The 22,915-nt window shown below is 49.3% G+C and overlaps 1 protein-coding gene across 2 annotated transcripts in view; it reads right to left on the minus strand.

Annotated features, from left to right (window-relative positions):
- Positions 1–22,381, minus strand: part of HRH1 (histamine receptor H1) — a 73,425-nt gene extending 51,044 nt beyond the window's left edge. For both annotated transcript variants that reach the window (XM_036079892.2, XM_078075032.1), the window contains exon 1: positions 22,296–22,381. The gene's annotated coding sequence lies outside the window, so the exon portion shown is untranslated. The remainder of the gene's footprint in view (positions 1–22,295) is intronic.
- Between the last annotated feature and the right edge of the window lie 534 nt (positions 22,382–22,915).

The raw sequence follows: 22,915 nt of genomic DNA on the forward strand, positions 1-22,915 counted from the left end.
GAAGCTGCTGAGTTTAAAGGGAAGCCATAAACAGCTTATAAATCCCAGGTGACTGTGACCCGCTCTACTTAGTCACCCGGCACGAAGGGTCTGCTCTGTGAGCAACTTAGCAGGCAAAGTGAATTGATTCAATCAAACATAAATTCTGCACTTTTCATGCCTGTGATGCACCCGGATGGCGCTGTGTTGGGCACTGGGGGTGGAGGTGTTAAAGGAATCCAACAAGGTCCCTGCCCTCAAGGAGCTCATCATCGAGTAGGGGAGACAGACACTAGCAGGAATCACAACACAGAGTGATAAGTGTTGTGGTGAGTTAATGATGGGAGCACAGAGCTCAGAGGAGGGACTACTCCCTCATCCTGGAGGAGCTAGGGATAATTCACAAATGAGGTTATATTGCACTTGGGTTTTGAAGGATGGATAGTTCACCAGAAAAGAATGAGGGAAGTGCCCTTTCAAAATTACTCAGCTGATGAATATCAGGACTGGGTTGTACTTGACTCCAGGTTGTGCTCTGGAGTATATATCACTATCTTGACATTCCCATTATATTAATCTCTCACATTACAACCTTAATTTTAAAAAGTATAATACAGAGTATCCCCTTTGGAGTTGGTCCTGTTTGAATCTTGGCTTCACCCCTCACGAACAGGATGACCTTGCTCCTAGCTGACAGCAAGCACTCAATATTCATTCATTTCTTTTCTTCCTTTCCTCCTTGGCTATGGGCTTATCCTGCCCAGTCCTTGAGCTAGCTTGAGACACTGGACACCTTCAGGTTCACCAGTAGGTGGCACTTGGAACTGTAGCCAGAGGCCTGCAATGCATAGCCCAGGTGGTGGGGTGGGAATCGTGGTGCCCGTGTACTTCTCTAAACCTTAGACCCCACCACCGCACTGTGCTGGCCTAGAAGAGTGGCTTTCAACAGGTGGTGGCGGTGGTGTTGTTTGGGGGTATCACCAATGGAGCCTCTGGACATGGAGGGGGTGTTCTGAGTTATGACGGTGATTTGGAGGGCACAACTGGCATTTCGTGGGCAGTGGCCGGTGAAGTCCCATACAACAAGCACTGTCCTTTGTCCTGCCTACCTTTCAAAGGTTCCCTGGACTATCTGTAGATGGAAACACATGTTTATAATTATCTAAATCCAGAACCTCTACTTCCATTTACGTACACACACAAGAACTCATTGCATGGCTTTAATCTGCTCTGAACTGTCCAGTATTGCTCTGATCACGTGAACTGAGGGAAGGCGATACATTCTGAAATTGACGGAGCTTTACCATGGGTTGAATCACTTGGTGGCATTTGATCTGCCAACTCAACACACCTACATCCACCTGCATTTGTAGCTGTGCATTTCCCTGATTCTAGATGTGGCTGCAGGCATCTGTCTGCCTCAGAAAATCTTCGAGTGTGGGCATGCCCAAGCATTTAAGTAGTGAAACCTGTATTATTAGTACATTATAAATGGTTTTCCTTTCATTACTTCTTTACCGTAAGATTAGTTTCTACTAATTACATTAATGTAATGTACATTACATTCTATGAGTTACATTCTGGTGATTACATTCCTACTGTTACTACTATTATTTTTAGTATTTGTAGATAGATTGATCTATGTTTGAACTGCATTTCAGGATGGTAAAGAGGGCATCGAAAACTTCTGGTAATAAAAGGGAGCATTGGGTCTGAGGGATTCTGAACCCCTGGTCTAGTCCATACAACTGTGAATCTTTCCCATTTCCTTGGGATGGCAGACAGTAGAGGCGAAGGATAGGAGCCAGGGTTTGGGAGGCAGAAAGACTTAATTTGAAACCCAGCTCTACTGCTCACAAGTTATATGACCTGGGGGAATTTGTATAATCCTGCTGATCCTTAGCTTCCTTGTCTGCAAAATGGGGGTAAAATAGCCACCTCTAAGAGTTGTAGTGAGGGTTCAGTGAGGTTGACTGTGGAAGGGCACAAATTAAGTGCTCAGTAACGAAAGGAACTGATTTACCATTATGTCCTTGTTGCTGTTTCTCCGTGGAATCCTCCCCAGCTAGAACCCTGAGCTGTGACCAGGCCTTAGTGTTTCAACCACACCCGCCACTTCCTCTGGCCTTGCTCAGCATCCTGATCTCCAGACACCGAGAGAGATCCATATGAACCATGAGACCAAGACCCCCCTGTTGGGACTGTGTGAATGAGGCCTGATTCGCTACTGAATGCTGCCCTGGGTGGTGTGGGTGGAGCGTGTTCTATTGTCCAAAGCTCCTCCAGTCTCTGCGCTGGCTTTGAGCTCACCTTCCTCACTTTTCCCACCACTGCTGGGGCTCTGGAATGCCCTGTGCCAAGTCCGTAGGCTGTGGGGACCAGCCAGGAACCACCTCTCAGGTTCCGGCTCTGGCCCCTGAGCCTCCAGGATCAGCCAGGCCCCTCTGCACCAGGCCCATGTCAGCCTCAGAGTGCTGGAGACAGCTGTGGTCCTCCCACGGTTAGGCATCCATAGAACCCTCAACTAGTTCTGCATAAGCCACCGAGTGACAGTTCATGGCATACAAACTCTGGAGAGGGCCCTGGGAGCTGGCTTTTCTTATCATCATTCGGTGGGTCTCTCTGCTCTTTCACTGACCTTTGCTCTCTATTCCTCTCAGTAAACCCAGTTTTCATTTCCTACTTCCTGGCCTCTGCTCTCAGGAGCCCCAGGCAGGCCTTGAACCATGCATTTGGCCATCAGAGGGAACTGATTCCTTCCCCCAAGACACTGGGAACCAGCAGAGTTGTCAGAGAGGAGATGTCCTCTCCCAGCCTCAGAAGACCCAGGGCCATCTCTTCATGGCCTCCTCTCTTTGGCTGAGTCATTAGGAATTCAGAAGGTGATGAAGGAAATCTGGTCTTGATCAAGTGTCTCAGAGGACCCAGATAACACTCACATGGATGCCTGCCCTGAAGAAGTTCATGGTCTAGCCGGGAGGAGACGATCATGTAACAGATAACTATAGTTAAATGTGGTCCATGTTGAGTATGACATTCACTCTAGAGGCCATGGACTTTCTCACTGAGGGAATGGCCAATGAATTCTGCCCGGGCAAGGTGGTAAGCCTTCTGAGAGAAGTTAACATTGGAATTGGGTATTGAAGGATGAGTAGGAGTTCTCCAAGGCTTGGGCTAGACTCGCAAGCCTCACCCCATCCTGCTAGCCCTACAACTCTGGCATGGTTAGCCCATGCCTTTCTTCCTGAGTCACAACTTGGGGGAAGAGGCGGTAGAGAATGAACTGAGAATGAAACACAACTCTACACCCAGAATGATTCATATTTAGACTGGATTTTGGTTCAGAGACATTGGCTTCCCCAGAATGTTCCCCAAACACAAAAATCAGTATTTCCCAGAGTCCCACAGAGCATGAATTCCTTAGAAAGTCCTGTATGTTATATGAAAAACGTGACTCCAAAATCAAATAAATTTCAGAAACTTTAAGTTAAACAAAGTCAAGCAGATTTTACTGCAGGATTTCTCAGAGCCTTTAAAAGTAAAATAATAAGACAATAATAATTATTATATTCAAAATAAATTTTTATAAATAATAACTTAATGCTATTAAAAATATAATAATTTAACAGCTATCCTTCATTTAGTGTTTCCTAATGTGCAAGACAGGTGCTATGTTCATGATAACTTTACGTCATCGGTACTGCCATTATTCCCATTTGGCAGACGAGACTGAATCAACCCAAGAAGTGAAGTTCACTGCCCAAGATCACAGTAAATGGCGGAGTTGAGATTCAAAGCCAGGCTCTGTCTGACCTAAAGTCCTCATCCTTTACTGCACATTGTGAATCCCTAAGAAGGGGATATGACATGCAGCATTCCCAGACTTATGCAGCCATGGAAGCTCCTTCTATTCAGGGTTCCACAGAGCAACTTTGGGAAACGCTGTTCTACCTTCTTCCTAGTAAAATTCACCAAAGATAACAGAAGGACTTCTGAGGCTCTGTTTCTCTCTCTTCTTCTCCCTTCTCAGCTGGGCCCAGGGGTCCTGAGTCCTCAGCAGGCCCTTCCATGTTCACCCCAGGGGCCGGTGTGAGAATCCAGAGGAGTTCCCAGGGAAGGCCAAGAGTCCAGCCAGCAGTTCCTAACTTGTCTGGTTCTAAATAGATGACCTCACTGGATACATATCACACACAGAGGGTTCCAAATTTTATTCTCAGCTAGTTCTAAGTGACTGCTTCAAACTCAGCAGCTGCTTCTGTCTTCAGGAGGCTAGATAGGCTATGAACTCAGAATTCCTGCAACATTACTCACTTAGCAGGAAAAAGTATGGGCCCTCTGAGGGCTGGTGCAGTGTCACTAAACAGGGCCCCTGACCAGACCCAGGCCTGATCTTTTCTTACTTGGACCCTGACATCAGCCTCTGCACTGAGGTTTCCAGACTTTTCTTGCCAATTCCTCGCTGCTGGCTCAGTGGCCTTTCAATCAGCAACATTCTGTCACTGCCTTCTTTGGAACTCCTTAATGTCTCCCTAGTGCCCTGGTAAAAGTCCAAATCGCTTGGCCTGATTTTCAGGGTCCTAGGAGATATGGCAGACTTTGTAGTCCTTGTTCCTTTCTCAACACGTAGATGAACAAAGGGGCTATAAAAGTGGCATGCACAAGGTCTAGGTACCCCATCCTCGAAGATAGACTATGTCATGGAAGAAGCCAAGTAAGTAGCACCTGCCTCATCTCCTGTCCACATAGCTTTTATTTTTGGAGACTCTTTTTAATAAGGAACAGAGAAAAGCTTTCTCCTTACCAAATAAGTAAGAAAGTTATACTGATACGTCCCATTTGATCCTGCTTGAGACCAGGCAAGAGACCCCAGGGAGGTGGCAAAAGGCATTCAGACATGTCCCCTTGGAGGGCAGTCCCCAAGTTGGGGCAATGCCCTCCTAGTCCTCATCTAAGACCAATGACACATGCCTGTTCGGGGGTCCTGCACTGCTTGAAGAGCAATACACCCACCTTTGCCATGGATCTGGAGGCAAAGCTGGTGAGGTCCGGATGCTTCCTGACCCCGCATCACCTCATTCTATAAGGTGCGTACATGTCATTGTGTTCAAATGCAGATTCTGATTCTGCAGGTCTGGGGTGGGGCCCGAGGCTCTGCATTTCTAACAAGCTCCCACATTATGTTTTTGCTGCCAGTCCTAGGACCACTCCACGAAGGGCAAGTTTCCAGAGAATAAATGGGCAACGCAAACCCTTCCACCTGCCTACTGGGTCTCTGGCAACCCTGAATCTTTCACTCATGGCTATGAGAAGATTCTAGGTTAAATCAAGGGAGGCAATCCCTAATGATCCTGCTTCTCTGTCTAGGCGTGTCCATCTCCTACCACCCCCGTGCCTGTAAGCTTTATTTTATGCTCTGGCAAAACCTAACTCCTTATGGTTTCTTGCACACACCATGCTATTTGGCTGGAATGCTATTTTGTTCGGCTGAGACCGTAACTTCTGCCTGTAAGCTCATTTTACCTCATTTTGCTGAATTACATCCTACTCATCTTTGAAAACTAGGCGGGCACACCCTTAGGCTGAGCTAAGTACTCCAGCCTAACCCCACCGACATCTGTGCAGCTGTGAGCCTTCCGTCCATCTAGACCATAACACATATCTTATTACATGGAGACTGAGTGGATACGGGTCTGCCCTCCCCACCATGCTGCAAGCTCAAAAGCACAGATCGTGCCTTGTCCCCCTTTGTCTCCTCAGCGCCTAGCACGGAGCCTGGCATTTAGGAGGTGTGCAATAAATGTCTGGCGCACTGATCCCAAGCTGGTAACACCTCCTCCAAGGAAAGAGTTTAGCAGATTCTTTCCACCTTAAAGAGAAAACACTTAATTTTATAAACGAAGTGGGTTTTGGGGTTTTTTTTGTTTTTATTTTTTGTTTTCCTGCTTCCTTCCTTGCTCCTGAGTTTAAAGAAAGGTGTGAAGATAATAATGGTAATGCAGTTTGCAGTTGCTTCACCTGGGTTAACTCACTGAGTCCTGTGAGGCAGATCCAGCTATCAACCGCCCTTGAACAGACAAGAAAACTGGGACTCCCGGGGGCCGCTGACCTGTCATGTGGTGTGCAAGTGGGGATTCCAAGCTTTGTGTGACTCCAAGCCCTGGGGTCCTTCTGCTGAGTTCCTCCAAAGCTGTGGGGCTTGCAGTGTGCATTCTAAATAGGGGAGGGGAAGCCTCACAGTGTCCACGTGCTGGGGGAGGGGGAGGCAGTAGGCGTTGTGGGATGGAGTTCCAGAGGGCTGGGGTATGGAGAAGGGGGAAGGGGACACTTTCCTCGAGACAAGGTGTCAAAAGGGATCTAATCATTGAAGGGCAGCTGGATAGGGGGGTTAGGTCTCCAAATGGAGCTGTTCTTGCTGCAAGACAGTGAGCAACTCATTTGTGATATCAGTTCACAGAAACAGCCAGAAGGTTGTCAGCTTTGACTTGACAGAGGTACGGTAGGGAGGTTGTTTCCAAAGGGCAAGACAATGAATGTACTGCTTCTTGAAGGGGGTGGAGAGAACAGCGGTGGATAAGGGATTCCAGAACGAGTCACATCCCGGCTTCGGCCTGCCCAAGCCCTGGGGGGCCTGGTAGGTGGCTGCGGGTTGGCCCCACAGCTGGTGCCTTGTGGGCCATACTCCCTACAGGAACAAAGCCTCCAGTTGAGCCCAGCCAGCCTGTGTCTCCTCCATCACGGCCTCGCTTCCCGCCCCCACTCTGTTCCTCCGAGCCATCGCTCTTACAATGAGCTGGCTGAGGTGGGCCAGAGGGTGAGCAAGGGAATGATGTCCCCTCCCCCCTGGACCTCTTCTAGGCTTCTCCTACTCCCCCATCTCTTGGTTTCCATGACAGCGTGTGGCAATGAGGCATCTACTTCAAAATGCTGGCAGGGATGCCAGGCAAGAGCCACAGAGACACAGGCCTGGGGCCGACAGAGGAGAGGTCTTAGCTGTTGAGTGCCTACTCTGTGTGGGTCTTGTCCAAGACATGACACCCAGCCCCTCCCTTACACCTCACCCCAACCAAGCAAGGAAACTGGTATTGTCCTATTTTACAGCTAAGGAAACTGAGGCACAGAGAGGGGAAAGGACATGGTCAGGATCACACAGAGCAAAGCCAGGATTCGAACTTAGACTTCTCTAGGCCCCAAGCCCAGGCCTTTAATCGCTATACCGCTCTGCCTCTTGGCCACGGGTCAGTGGTTCAGGCCTGAAGTCTGCCACTTGCCACAGGCCCCTGAGTGAATCCCTTCACCTCTGTGAGACTCTAGAATGGGGTCGGTGAGTTCCATTGCTCCAAGGGGCTGTGAGGACTGAAATAAGTTGGGGCAAACCCCAGACTCTTGTTTGGATTTCAGCAAAGGGGTCTACTCTCCATTTCCAACTGGAAATATCCCAACCCCAGGGTTCTGGCCAGAGCAGAGCCCAGGGCTGCCCAAAATCCACCGGGAGAAGTCCAACCCAGAGGTGTCCCTTGCATGCTGCCCCACCTCCCGTGTTCCTAACAATAATGGCCCTCATTTATTGGGTACCCACTTTGCACCAGGAGCCCTGCTAGGGCCCTGCTCAGAATGAATGATGGCATTAGCCTCCCTGGAGTCATTCTGCCACCACTGTTCCCTTCCTCAGTGTATCGCCCACACAGCAACCAGCATGATGCTCTTTAGCACACATTTGCTCATGTCGTTGAAGGTTCCCAGTGTCTTCTGAACAAAAGCCAGGTCCTCACAATGGCCATCGAGGCCTCGCATGCCTGGCCCCGTGGCTCTGACTCGATCCCCTACACTTGCCCTTGCACACTCTACTCTAGCTACTCAGGCTTCCTCCCTCTTTCTAGAACATTCCAAACCACCTCTAGCCCAGGGCCTTGCTGTTTGTCTCTTCTGCCCAGAAGCCTTTTCCCTCAGATACAAGCATGCTTCAGTTCCTCACTTGATTCAGATGCTACCCTGCCTACCTATGTGAATGGACACCCCTCATCCTCCCACCCTGCTCATCACTTACTGCTTTTCACCACAGCATTTTATATTCACTTGTTGATGTCTTTCCTGCCTGTCCCCCCACTAGAGCATAAGCTCTAAGAAGGCAGCACCTTTCAGCTCGTTCTTCCCTGTATCTTAGCCCCCAGAACAGTCCTCGACAGTCATTCATGGGTTATCTGTGGGGTGGTCTGGGGCAAAGTTTCTGGACAACCAGATACTGACTAACCCCAACTATAAGTCTGCCTCTCAACATGTAGAATGTGAAACATACAGAGCAGCCGCAGTTGGTAGAAATCGAGGATGAACATCCAAAGCCAGGAGGTCACAGAAACAATGACACAACAGACATCAGGTGCCAGCAGAACCCAGGAAGCAGCACAGAGGCTCCACCTGGGCAGGCATCTTTGTCGGCTTCATTCTGCTGAGTGTCCCAAGTGCCTAGAGGAGGGCCTGGTACACAGTAGATGCTCAATAAATGTTTGCTGAATGAGTGAAAGGTGCTGTGGAGCAAAAAGAAGAATCCATTGGCATCAGCAGGAATAGCGAAAGCCGAGGAGCAGGTTGCTGAGGCCCCGCGTTGTCCCCGTCCTAGAGAGGGGAGCAGAGGACCCTGCTGCAGGCGCAGGACAGGCTAGTGAGTCTCCAGTGGATCCGAATGACCCTCCAGTTCCCCGTGGGGCGTGGTACTGTCACCTGACAGTGGTGACACTGTTTTTTGTCTTTCTCACATCCCACTATAGGCAGACCATACACCCCAGGGTGCATCTCCGGTCACTGTAACCCCAAAGAACCTGCTAACAGGGAAGGCTTCCTGGAAGAGGCACCATGGAAGGGGGAACTCAGGACAAGCATTCCCGACTCCTTTCCTTTCTTTCTTCCTTTAAACAGTGGCACTAAGATTCAATCTACAAACCCTAAGATTCCCTCACTTTGCTATGTATATTTTATCACAATAAAAAAAACCCAGAATAAAACTCACTTGTTTGAAGTATACCAAACAGTGGGAACTTAGGGCTTGAGTGGGCAGGGCAAGTGGGAGGTATGGTGGCAGTGAAGTCACGGTGACGAGGAGCGACGAGGAGCGTCTGGGGAAGGGTGAGTTGTCCAGCGTGGATGAGACCAGTGTGCAAAGGGCCCATGGACAGAACTCTGGCTTGGAGTCTAGGTTTGATGTGGGAAGTCTCAGAAAGAGAACAGTCTGCCCAAAACCAGCAGTGGTGCCCGCAGAGGCCATAAGACCTGGGTTCTAGAGCCAGCTCTGTCATTAGAGGAGGTGACCCTGGGCCAGTCCCTGTCCCTCTGCCAGGCTCATGTCGCTCCTTGGAAGGAGAGTCCCTTGCAACTCTAACTTCCCCTAAACAACATGGTAAAGAACAGGGGCTGGGAGCCAGATCTGGCTGTGAATCCCAGTTCCTCCACTTTCTGGCTGTGTGATCCTGGGCTCCTCACCATCAAAACAGGGGCAACAACTGTCCTGACCTCACGAGGCTATTTAGAGGGCCAGATGAGCTGACAACTATAAAGTGCTCAGCACGATGTCAGACACACAGTAGATGCTCAGTGCGTGCCATTATTACCCGTGCCTTGTATTAGGTGATGCCAATGAGATGTGTGAGGGCAATACTGTAAAGTAACAAGCATCGAAGTTGAGATCCGCCCTCCACTGCAGTATTTACAAAGTAACATTTAGTGCACAGATACACACAGAGCTCTGTGTCTGGGATGAAAGGGAGTAAGATGCATTCACCAGGAAAACGCTCCGTTTCCCCTAGCGACCAAGGACGCAGAGAGCCCTGGGTGTTCAGAACTGGCACGGTGAGCTCGCCATAGGGAACTCAGCACTGACGGGGCAACCGGGGTGTCCAAACCTCGGGCGTCCAAATCCCTCTCCCTTACTCAAGCTCCCAGCTTCCTTCTGCAGAGCCAAATGTCCGCTTGAGTTTTCTTCCCTACTTGCCTGCCTGCTTTTCCTGCTTGTAACAGAAAGGAAACAGTGAAATCTCTTGGTATCAGTGAGCTCTCCACACAGGAAACCCAGGGTTTAGTGTTGTGACTGACTCCTGCTACCCAGCCTGGAATTCACACCTAGAAAGATCCACTTTTTATATTTATAGAGGGATGAAATGAATGGAGGAATGTAACCTGAGATACCAAGCGAAGAGTCAGGATTGCCTTACGCTGAGCAATTTCTAAAACGTTCTGGGTAATTACTTTTAGGGGCTTCTCGGCACTAAGGAAAAAAGACAGAGGATCTCAGTTCAAATGCCAGGTTGGCTAAACTAGCTGTGCAGCCTTGGGCGAGTCACTTAGCCTCTCAGAGCCTCCTTTAGCATTGCACTTTCCCATCTGAGAACCTCACATCCTGTTTCACTGTTACTTGTCCAGCGCCTGTACCACCCTGTAAAGGCAGTGGTGTGTCTGTCTGTCCACTGCAGCGTCCCCAGCACACAGTTAGGGGCACGATCCCCACAAACAGACTCCTACTCCTGCTTTACCTTTCCACACCTCTGCCGCTGAAGCCAGGTAGCCCTGCCTGTTTGGGTTTGGCAAGGATTCCATGCAGCCCCAAGGACTTAAGAGAGAACTTTGTCTTTTGCAGGAACTCTGGTCAAAAGATCAAAGTCGGCCTCTGACCCAGGACTGAACTGCAAGTCTGTTTCTGTTGCTGGCTTGATACAAGAACTCCATAAAGGAAGCAGGGTCACATGGATGTTTTTGATTAAGTAGAGAAGCTCTAAATCCTCTACTCCCACAAAAACTGGAGTGATTTATACTAGGATCCAGATATCAGAAGGCACAACACAATCTATGTCTATAGCCCTATGTGGCAGAGGAAAGCAGGTATGGAGCAGGAAAGAGCTGATTTTTGTGGGCAAGAAGAGTTTTAGAAAAAAGAGAGAGAAAACATACATTTCCATCTCTTGCGAAGTTTACAGTCTGGAGGTAGAAAGAGACAGGTAGAGCAGGTATTTATTTTATGTTATGCTGAGGACACAGCCAGTCTGGGGGATCAGTGTATGAATGACAGAAGGGCATGATGCCACCCCCCCATAGATCAGTTCCTTCTCTGTGCCCACCCTCATTATATCTACTTCCCTTTTGTTTACACAGGACATTTCTTGGGCTCCCTACCTACCTTCTGACCTTAAGTACGTTCTATCACCCCGTGATCACACTCTACGATGTGGCCCAACCAGCTCACTTACTCTTCCCAGAGGGTGCACCTTCCTTCCCACCTGTGTGCCTTTGCTCACGCTCTTCCCTCTGCCTAAAATGTCCTTCCTCTACACCTTACCCATCAAAACCTTCTGTTTCAAAGCCCTGTACACATTCATTCATTCACCCATCCATTCATTCAATAAGTATTTTCTGAGGGTTTGCTATGCCCCCACACTTACTATGATGGGTACCAGGGATCGAATGGGGGAGCCAGCCACAGCCTGTGTCCTCAGGCTGCTTACAGCCATGAGGAGACAGATGGTTACAACAAGGAGTAATATGTGTGGTAGATGTAAGACCAGGGGGAGCTGTGAGTCCAGAGAAGAGTCCTAGCCCAGCCTTGGGGGGGGGGGGGGCAGTGTTTAGGGAAGGTTTCCTGGAAGAGGAGACTTCTAATCCAAGTTCTGAAGAATGAAATGAAAAGAGAGAGAGGTGCATATAAATGTATGTGAACATATACAGTTATGGCCATGATAATGACCAGCATGTATTGAGTGCTGCTAGGAGCCAAGCACCGGGCTAAGCCCCTCTTTAGCCCTCTCAACCCTTTGGGAGTGAGCACTGCTGTCGTTCCCATTGTTCCGATGAGAAGTCTGAGGCACAGAGACATTAAGAATTTGCTCCTGGTCACACAGCTGCCAAGGGGCAGGGCTGGGGTTCAAACTCAGTATGGCCCCAGAGCCCATGCTTTTGACCACTACACTGCGCCATCCTACGCTGTCAGAGCTATCCTGCCACACCCTCTTTTCACTTAATGACATGTTGACCATGGACATCTTTCAAGTTGTGATGCTCGGGTTTCATTTTATTTAATGGCTACAGAGGATGTCATTGGATTTTGAGCAGAGAATTGAGAGGATCAGATTTGTGCCTGGCAAAGAGCCTCGGTGGGGGGGGGGGGGTTGCGGCAAGCAGCAGGGTGTTGTAGGGGGTTCTGGGGAGGGGAGGGAAGGCCTAAGCCCAGGCTGGAATGGGGGTGCCGCAGAGGGGGCTGGGCTCCGGGAAACAGGAGAGGGCAGTGGGTGCAGCAACTGTCAACACTGAGAGAGGCAGGAAATGCAGGAGGGGGTATGCAGGACCCCCTTCTTTACAAGACCTCTTACAGACCCAAGCGTCTTTTCCCTTGGCCCCAACCTCACCCCTGTGTGTTTTCATTCATTCTCTCCCAGCATGCTCCAGCTAGCACTTCCAATTAAGAGCGAGTGATCATCAGTTTCAGTTCCGCTGAGATATGCAGATGTGGTGCCTGTGGAATTCTTAATTCTTTGAATAATCTCTGCCCAGAAGGATCATGTCTATTCTACCCAAAATGCGAGAAACAAGCAGAAAAACCCATGAGTTACCTGACGGCACTGCTTTAACACTGTCCTCAAGTAATGCCCCAGCCAGACTCACCACATTCAACCACTTGTCTGTCCTAATGCATCTGCTCCAGAACAGTGTCAGTCTGTCCCCTTCTCCCCACTGCCACCACCTCCTGGTCCAAGTGACCATCCTCTCTCATCTGGATGACTGCAGTAGCCTCCTTACTGGTCTCCCCAGTTCCACGGTAGCATAAGTTAGTCAACGTCTCAGACCTCAGTTTTCTTATCTATAAAATGGGCACACTCATTCTTATCTGACAGGACTGTTGAGGGAACTGGTGACATAATGAATGGAAAGCCCCGGCCTGGTGTACTTTCTAAACAGATGGCAGTTCTTTTCCTTGCTCAGCTGGATGGGAAGGCTCAGAAGGGTCATGGCTCTCTTTCTGTCCGAGTCCGCTGGTCTACATAATGAGCAGGTGTCAGAGGCCCCTGGCTCTCCCTACCTCTCTGGAGGCATCTTGTCCTATTTCCTTCCACACGTTTCCTTTGAGGTAATGAGAGCTTCACTAGCTTCATACCCCTGGCCTCTCCCCACCTCCTCATTTGCTCATCCCCTAGGTTGATGTTTATGAGTGAGTTGCAGAGATGAAGTAGGCAAGTATTACTCATGCCCTTCTCTGCTTCCCCTAGAAGCCAACCTGCTGGCAGGGAGCATACGTTTGACTTGGCTCTCTACCAGGAAGGAGGAGGGGCTGCGCCCCTATGGGGACACTGTCCAGTTGTGGCCTTCAGCCTTAACCCTCCAGGGTCACTGCAATCCGTGCTAACGGTGACATGTTGTTCTCCAGCTGCCCAGCTGGGCAGAACTCTCAGTCGGGCCAGAACTCAAGCCAGGCAAGCAATGCTATGTATCGACCCCTTCCAGCCCCCACAGGAGAGAAGAGCAGGAGAAACCCTGCCCTCTGTTCCCAACTTGTTAATGGAGCTCCTCAGGGCCTCAGTCAAGCCTGGTGTTGGGGGCTGGGAGAACCGATCAATCAGTAATGGACAAATATTGATTGCTTTCTTGATATAACTATGAAAAAGAACCCATCTTTGTTCAGTGTTTCTTACTACTCTTGAAATGCCTAAAAGCATTTTTGGGTGTGTGAATGCTCCGAAGGACCAGGTACGTTCGCCATCTTGGTGGTGTCCGCCGCTGTCCACGTGATCAGGGCACACCCTTGTCTTTAAGGCTCTAGCTGTGATCTTACTTTCTTCATCCAATAACTTTTTAGTGCACACCTACTAGGCGCCCAGGGCTAATTAATGGAGTCACTGCGGGTATAGCAGTAAACCAGGCAGATGCCAGGAAGGTTACGATGCTTCCTCTGAGGCCAAAGAGGTAACTATTGATGGATGGCACGGATGTGAAACCGCAACTACTGCCACCAAACCCACTACCTCTGGGTTCTAGCACTTTCTGAAAGAATCTTACCTTGGAGCACTTCACCGGAGTGGCATACAGCATGCCCTCAAGAAGCTTCCAGTGTAATCTGAGAAAATATCTTCATGCCGAAAACACTAATCACACAAGGAGGGTCAGAAATTGATGCATAGGATTAACACCATTTCAACTTTTAAAACCCAGTGGGGTTTATTTTGGAACAAAATGACTCCCAATTTCTTAGGGGAGAAGAAACCCATAATATGTTTACTTACTAATTGGTTTATTTTCTAAACATTTGTGAGTTGCCAGACTCTGTGGTAAATCCTTTTCAAATATTAATTCTTTTGAACTTCATGACTTACGTATTACTCACAGCGATGCTGTAAGTTGCTACTGTCACTACCCCACTTTATACTTGAGGGGATCAAAGGAAAGATAGATGGGATGGTTTGCCCTGGACCTACTCTGGCAAGTGGTGGGGCCAGAGTCCGAACCTACGTCATCTGGCCCTGGGATCTCTGCTCTGACCATAAACTAAATTGACAAGTGTGACTTGTCCGACTAAATTTATCTACATTTTCTCTCTTTCTGTCTCACAGGAACTTGTTTTCAAGAGATTGTGATGATCTGATTTAAATGCAGAATTCACGGTTTCCCCCGCAATTTGTTCTGGAGAGTTCATGGGAGGTGCTTCAAAAAGCTAGACCATCCTTCCCCAAGGAGGCTGAAACTAGATCCACCAGAGGCCCATGTTGGGCCCATCGGGGTGGACCCACCATTCAGGCAGCTAGGCGTGGAAGACAGAGGAAAGAAAGTGAGGCTTCCATCCTCGGCCCAGGATCAACAGTCACATTGGCAGATGTTCCAGACCCCATGTGTGGGCTGGCGACGCACTGTGTTTCACAGAGGTTGGGGCGAGGGACAGCAGGATGGATTTATTTAATGATGATTTTCTCCAGGAACAGAGAAAAGCCAGCTAGTAAACAAAGTTCTCAGAAAGAATAAGCCGAGCAAAAATTGCCTAGAAAACTTTAAAAGAGAGAAAAAAATAAAAAAATGAAAAATTAAAAAATAAAAGAGAGAGGGGCGCCTGGGTGGCTCAGTCGTTAAGCGTCTGCCTTCGGCTCAGGTCATGATCCCAGGGTCCTGGGATCGAGCCCCGCATCGGGCTCCCTGCTTGGCAGGAAGCCTGCTTCTCCCTCTCCCACTCCCCCTGCTTCTGTTCCCTCTCTCGCTGTGTCTCTCTCTGTCAAATAAATAAATAAATAAATAAAATAAAAAAAAAATAAAAGAGAGAAAAAAAGAAAAGAAAAAGAAGACAAAGGAAGCAGACGTCTTGGCCAGCTCTTAAAACATATAGTACGTAGATAATCATCAGAGCATCGCGGCACCGTCCCCACCACTTTCCTATGCCCGGTCGGCATCTGCCCTGTTTCCCGCCACGATCCTGGCAGCTGTTCGGCCGCTAGAATTGGCAGAAAGTTCAACATTAGAACATACAGCCCGGAAAGAGACCTGCTAGTAATGGCAGGGCTTCCAGGTCATACACCCTGATGCCCAAGATCGGAGACCATGTGCCTGGTGGCCCCCTGGAGCTGCGCAATGTTGCGGCTCTGCCTCTGACCCTACACGGTGCATTAGTGCCTGAAACAGGTGGCATATGGGCGAGGAAGGGAAGAAAGCTGCTGTAAACCGGAGGGGGGCAGCAGGTTAGAGACGTGAAAAGCAAATGAAGACACACATTTATCTTACACCCAAACTCAAATAGCCTAGAGAAGGATAATTTAGTGTGAAATAGGAAACCATTGAGATAATGACGACCCCAAACCTTGTTTTCCTAACGGGAATAATGGGGATAATAGCATTGTTCTGGGGATTAAGAGAGATGATCCAAATTAGCACAGCGCCTTGGCGCTTTGGGAAAAGAAGATGGAGGGAAGATTGGGCTTGAGAGCTTTGCCCAAATCTAACTACCCCAGTGGGACAGGGGGGAGGGGGGAATCAGCAGGAGGGTTGTGGTCCCAGGTCCCGATCCAGGGACTCCAGGCAAACTGATATCACAGAGAGGGAAAGCCTCTCCTACCAGCTGGAAGACAAAAGGTCTGCGGAGGCAGGTCCCTCCATCTGTGGGCACCAGTGACTAAATTCACGGTGAGCACACTGTCTGCAGCCATGGCGATTTTAGAAGCAGGAGGACACTCAAGCGGAGCTCATAGGCATCAGACTCTCACCCTGGGCTGAACTCCCTTCATCCAGGATCCCTGATTGCAAAGCTAGTCTCTCCCCGCAGCACTTGGGACAGCTGGGGTTCACAGTCCCTGAACCTCTACCTGAGGCAGTCTGAACTTCTTCCTGTTAGGAAGTTCCACTTTGGACAGAGCCGAAACCAGCTGTTCTCCCCACCCTTTTCTTCAGCTTCCATCCTCTGGGTCCTCACTGGTGAGTTCACCAAATCCTCCACAAAAACAACACCCAGCTTGCACAATCTCTTCTAGAGGACTGAAGAAGTGGGAACACTGCCCACGTCGTTTCACGAGGCCAGCATAACCTTGATACCAAAGCCCGACAAGTAAGCACCAGAAAGAAAAATCACCAGTAGATCTCACTCATGAAAACATAATGTGAAAATCCTCAACAAAAAAGTGAGCAGAAATCATCCAGCAATAAAGATACTACAGGATGACACAAGTTGGGTTGATTCCAGAAATGTAAAAGTCAGTGTGGTTCACCATGTTAATAGATTGAAAGAGAAAAATGTGACTATCTGAGCAGATGCAGATGTCCATTTATAACCAAAAAAGAAGAAGAAGAAAGAGGAGGAGGAAGAGGGGGAGGAGGAAGCGGGGGGGAGGGGGGGGAAGAGGGGGAGGAGGAGGGGGGGAAGAAGAAGAAGAGGAAGAAAAGAAAGAAAAAGAATAAGTGGCAAACTGGGATTAGAAAGGAACTTCCTTAATCTGATAAAAATTATCTACCAAGGGCTCCTGGGTGGCTCAGTTGGTTAAGCGACTGCCTTCGGCTCAGGTCATGACCCTGGAGTCCCAGGATCTAGTCCCACGTTGGGCTCCCTGCTCAGCAGGGAGTCTGCTTCTCTCTCTGACCCTCCCCCCTCTCATGCTCTCTCTCTCTATCTCATTCTCTCTCTCAAATAAATAAATAAAATCTTTAAAAAAAAATTATCTACCAAAACCCTAGACTAAACATACCTAATCATCAAATGTGGACAGCTCCTCTGTAAGAACTACAAAGGGCAAGATGCCCAGTATCCCCTTTTTAATTCATTCTTGTACTGAAGTCTTAGGGCTATAAGGCAAGGAAAAAAGAAAAAGAAAAAAGAAATAAAACTTGAAAGTATTGGAAAGGAAGAAAAACTGTTATTTGCACCTCCTACAATTCTATACACATTGTTTCCAAAAGAATCTACAAATACACTTTTTTAATTAGTAAGAGAGCATAGCAAGATTTCTAGATACAAAATCAATATATAAAATGCAAACATATTTTTCCAAAATATAACCAATAGAACATTAACTTAAAAATATATATATATACATCATTTATAATAGCATGCAAAATATCAAATAACTAGGAATATATCTAACAAAAGATGTGCAAGACCACCAAGGGAAAATGAGGAAACTATACCATGAGAAGTTAAAGATATCTTAAATAATGAAGAGAGATACCATGTTCATGGAAGATTAAATACTGCACCTTCCGGCCTCCAGTGGGGCAACAGAGAGCTCACAGTATTAGGCAGCAGATCAGAGCAAACTGGCTTATATTCTACTTCCTGCCACTTCTAAATGGGTGACTCTGGACATTCTACAAACCCCTCTGAACCTGTTTCCTCGCCTGTAAAACAGAAAGAACCATTCTGTCTAGTTGTTAGGGGTCAATGGATATGAAAGCACTTTGTAGAGTGCTGTATAAATACAGGGATTCTTGTGACCAGTATTATTGACTCTTGTTGGTCTGAGGGTAGGAAAAAGGTTCTCGCTCCGCAGACTCTGCTCATCAATTTGTCATCAAGGGCATTGCTGAGTGCTTATCCTGTGTGTAGCATTTCCTTATTCAGTACTCACAGCAACCTACAAGGTGGGTGCTATATTAACTCCATTTTACAGATGAGAAAGCTGAGGCTTGATCAAGCAACTTGTCATTCATGTATCCATTTCTTCATTCATTGGACATTCACACAAACCCCTTCTTTTTTTTAAATTTTTTTATTGTTATGTTAATCCCCATACATTACATCATTAGTTTTAGATATAGTGTTCCATGCTTCATTGTTTGTGCATAACACCCAGTGCTCCATGCAGAACGTGCCCTCCTCAATACCCATCACCAGGCTAACCCATCCTCCCACCCCCCTCCCCTCTAGAACCCTCAGTTTGTTTTTCAGAGTCCATCGTCTCTCATGGCCACACGAACCCCTTCTATGCACTAGGAGCTGTGAATACCGTGGTGAATAAGATAGACATGGACCCTGCTCGATCAAAACTGATAGTCTAGCTGGGAAGATGGCCAAAAGTCATACCACAGCTAATGAGCTGGGAGAACCAAGATTCAAATTCAGGCCTACTGAACACCAGCGTCCACGCTTTTAACCACTCTCTGGAGGTGTCTTCCTCAACCTCCTCTACTCCATTCTCTCTGTTGTAATGTAGTGATCTCTAACATCCATTCTGCTGGCAGAGGCAAATTTCAACGGGCCTTGCCATGCAAGCTGCTACACAAATTGAGAGCTGTCAGTTTCGATCCTGGCCCATGTGATCCTTGTGCATTATCACTGGAGAATTACAGCAGGGAAGATGAATGCATAAAAGAGGAGAGGCATCCTGGCCCCCCCTCCCACAGCATCAGCAGCATTGTTCCCAATGAGTGTGTGCCTGAGTCCTCTGCCACCATTAATGGCAGAAGTGAGTCACTTATAAATAAGATACGGGAGCTTTATTATAATTACATCCCGAGATTCAGAAATGCTCAGCGTCACTGTGAAAGGGAGGGCAGCAGGTGATTGGGGCTTGAATGATCCTCTGCCAGGTATATCTTTCAGATAAAACATCTTAGATCAGGAGCAATTACAGCTAATGCTCAGCCTGAATGCTAATGAGAATTACTTACAATTGCATGTAATTCTTTGCCATTTATACTATCTGCCTTTTTCCTTCTTTTCTCTGCTTTTCCATCTTGGCATTATTCCTGAGAACCAGACACTGGGAAATATGATTAGTGGCCATTTTGCAGATGAAAAGACTAATGCCCAAGGTTACTCAGCTCAAAGGGCTGGGTTTCTAGCCCTGAGCTTTTTTTTTTTTTTTTTTTTTTTAACTTCACTATTCTGTCTTTAAGGGACAAAATTTTCAGAAATCTAGATGTGTCCACTCACCTGGAAGGTGCACAAAATATCCCAAGTCAGTAGGACAATCTGAAAGGCAGAGTGGTGTGTTCTGTTGAGGCTTTTACCTTGGTGAGAACAGGACACCTTATGAAATGAATTTCAAACCTATCCTCTGCCATCCCACAACCACTGAGAGGCCCATGCTTGGACTTGAGAATGATCATGAAGAGAGAGCCTGGCTGAAAGATAGGAAGTACCCTTTCCTTACCCATAGAGAAGTGAGAAAACTCTCCCCAACCCATGGCCCGTGGAACCAAGCCAAAGTATAAAGTTCAAGCTACTATGTGAAGGAATGAGGTTCACCATAACAGTGATAACTGTGGTCACGCTCAGCGTCTGCATGAGATTGCACTCTGCAGAGTGCCAGAAGTTTCAATAAGTCGGCCCCGAGACATTGGGTTTTAGGCTATTTAAAGCCCGGGACCACACTAAGACTTCCCAGACACACACTTATGTCTTCCACTTGACAGATGAGAAAGCAAGAGGCTTGCACTGGTGAGGCAGCTTGCAGATGGCAGAGCCAGGATACAGAGCTGGGCCTGTTTGACCTTAATACTAACAATCATGACAACCAACTTTTAAACAGCACATTTACGTATTACATGCCCCCATTTAAGTGCTTCGTGCATATGAACACAGTTCTTTCAGCAACCCAGTGAAGAAGGTGCTATGAATCTTCCTATTCTAGAAATGAGGAAACTGAGGAACAGAGAGGTATAGCAACTGGCCCAAGGCCACAGAGCTTATAAACAGCACTGGGATTTGAGCCAGTTCCAGGATCCACACTTTTGCTCTCTTTGCTATCCTTCCTCTTTGCTAAGGAAAGACCACCCATTTCTACCAGGCACAACTCGCTTGTGAAAAGGAAAGCGAAAACATGGAATTCTGAGAGAGTCCAGGGGCAGGAGGTTCGGATATAAGTTCTTCCTCCCTTGGACACTCAGCCGAGGGCCAGGAGGGACCACTCCCAGCCCAGGACTGCCCAGTCTCCCCCGGGCTGCCGGCTCCTTTGCAGGCAGCTCCAGTCTCCATCAGCTCCGAAATCATGGATGGGGAGTGCTCGCCCATCTCTTGCCTTGGAAAGATTCTACATCACACTTGAAAATGGTACCAGGCTTTCCCTCCCCTGTGACAGACTCTCCCTCTTCCAGGGGAAATACCTCTTGATAGAGCCAGGCAACCTCAGACAGCCTTGGGCTCAGATGAGGGTCCAGCCAGCCCTGAATCATACTAGCGTATTTACATGGGGCTGTCAGGGATTCCTGTGAATGATAACCCGCTCAGCAGCAGGCCTCGTGCAGGACACCCATCAGAGAAAAAGGAGAATGGTGCACAGGCATCAGGGACCCTATTCTTTACCTTTGCTGCTGCCAGCCACAAGCAGGAGGGACCTAAGGTCACATCTGCAGCCTGAGTTTCACTGATAATCTGGAAGGAATCAAGTAAGATTTGTGTTCAAATTCCAATTCTTCCACAGACCAGCTGGGCAAACTCAAGCAAGTTACTTAACCTCTCTGAGCCTCAACAGACTAACTGCTCAATGAGGCTAGTAATAACAGTGCCTATCTTGTAAGGCTGCTGTGAGAACTAAATGGGATAATGCATAATGACACTATGATCGGTCCTCTCTCTCTCCCTCTCCCAGTCCATGCTGCTTCCTGGCTGCCAAGAATGGGGCTATATCAGACCCCCAAGTCCCCTCTCTTTCATGTTCTGGAGATACACTCCATCTGTGCTCCACTCACAGGGGCCTACCCCCCATCAAGGAATGAGTTGTCCCAGCATCTTCCAGTCAGGCTTACACAGTAAGACAAGCACTGGTCCCCTCATGCCAGGTTCCAGGTCTGAGGTGGGAGGCCCCTGCCGGAGAACAGCGACCCTGCCTGGAGCATCTCTGAACTACCAGCAGCCAGGCTGAGCGGACACCTCAAAGAGATTAAGGGATGTGTGTGTGGGGGGGAGGTCTTCTTGTGGGACAGGGGAGTGGGTTAGGAGGGCGGTAATCACCCAGAGAGATAAAGTGGCTTCCATAAAGGACTGCTGCGCTCCAGCTCCTGCTCCAGACTTCCCTGACTCCTTCCAGAAAAATCTAGAGCAACTTCCAGAATTTGGTCCCCTCTCACTCTTGCCCTGAAAGAGCAGCCCCAATGCTCTTCGGCCACCAAAATCCATGCCCTGGCAGTCATGACCACCCATTTTTCCAAAGGATCCTCTGAGAGGTACAATGAGGAGGTGGTCTGTCCCTCCTGGGCTTGCAGCTTAGTCGCAGAAGACCGCTGGCCGTGGTCTTGACCTTCCCATACTGGACGCCTGGTGACGCTGAACCTGGGCTTGCCCGCGTGCAATTAAGTGGTTTGGGTCAGGCCAACTGGGACTCAAAACCCCTGCTCTCTCCTTGACTTGGTTGCCCTCCTGGACACAACTTTCCCTCTCTAAGCCTCAGTTTCCTTTTCTGTAAAATGGGTGTAATAATACCCGGTTCCTGGCGTTACAGGGAGAATCCCAAGAGGTAATGGATGCCCAGCGCCTGGCACAGATAACGCACTCAACAGATGGGTTGGGACTGCGGTTAGCATCAAACTCAGAGTCAGGGGCAGCTCTGGAAAAGCTGGGGACTCGCCCTCTCCGCCCCGGAGCCCGAAGGCAGATGCTCGGGGCGCGCACCCGGGCATACCCCGGGGAAGCCACAGGTGTCTGCGCGTCGGGGCGCGGCGCCAGGACGGTGTATCAGGGAGGGTGCCCTGCAGCGAGCCGCGCTGCGGGACCCGCCCCAAGCCGCCGGGGTCCCTGGAGCTCCCGAGTGCGCCCACCCCGCGCCCGGGGTTCCCGCCGCTCCGCAAGGATGCCCAGACCCAACGGCCGCGCACAGCCTCGCCCCGCCGCTGCGGCCCCGCTGCGGCCCCTGCCCGCGCCCTGCCCGCGCTCCGTTCTGACTCACCCGCGCCGGCTCCGGGGAAAGTTTGGTGGCGCGGCGGCCAGGCTGCTCGCTGCGAGGCGGCGGCGGGGGCTGAGGCTGGGGCGCCGAAGGAGCGGACTGCGGAGGCGGGGCTCCGGAGGAGGAGCCGCGCCGAGGGGGGCCAGCCGGGGGGAAGGAGGCGGAGACCCAGGCCCGCGGGCCTGCAGCGCCCTCGCCTCGGGCTCGGAGCTCCCAGGTCCGCTCCCACGCCGGGAGGGGGCGCGAGGGGGTGCCTCGGGCTCCGACACCTCCCACCTCCCGCCGCGCATCCCAGCCTCGGGCTCCGCGCCGCGGTGCGGCTTCTTGGGTTTGGAGAGAGAAGTGACAGAAGGGTCGGAATAAAAAAAAAAAAAAATGGGTCAGAACCCTGGCGAGAACTCCCCACCGCCCACACTCACCTGAGGGTGGGCAGACGGAAATAGGTAAGTCCAGATAAAGGAGAGATGGAAAGTCAGAGAGGCAATGATGTTTGGCAAAGTCAACCAGGGACCGAAGGATAGACAAAGACCTATAGTGATACCCCACCTCCACTTATCCCTGTTGGAGAGGCCAAAATAGAAACAGACGGACAGAGCCAGCCAGACCGAGAAACAGTAAGACTG

Source organism: Halichoerus grypus, chromosome 1, assembly GCF_964656455.1.
Source record: "Halichoerus grypus chromosome 1, mHalGry1.hap1.1, whole genome shotgun sequence".
NCBI classification, from domain to species: domain Eukaryota; kingdom Metazoa; phylum Chordata; class Mammalia; order Carnivora; family Phocidae; genus Halichoerus; species Halichoerus grypus.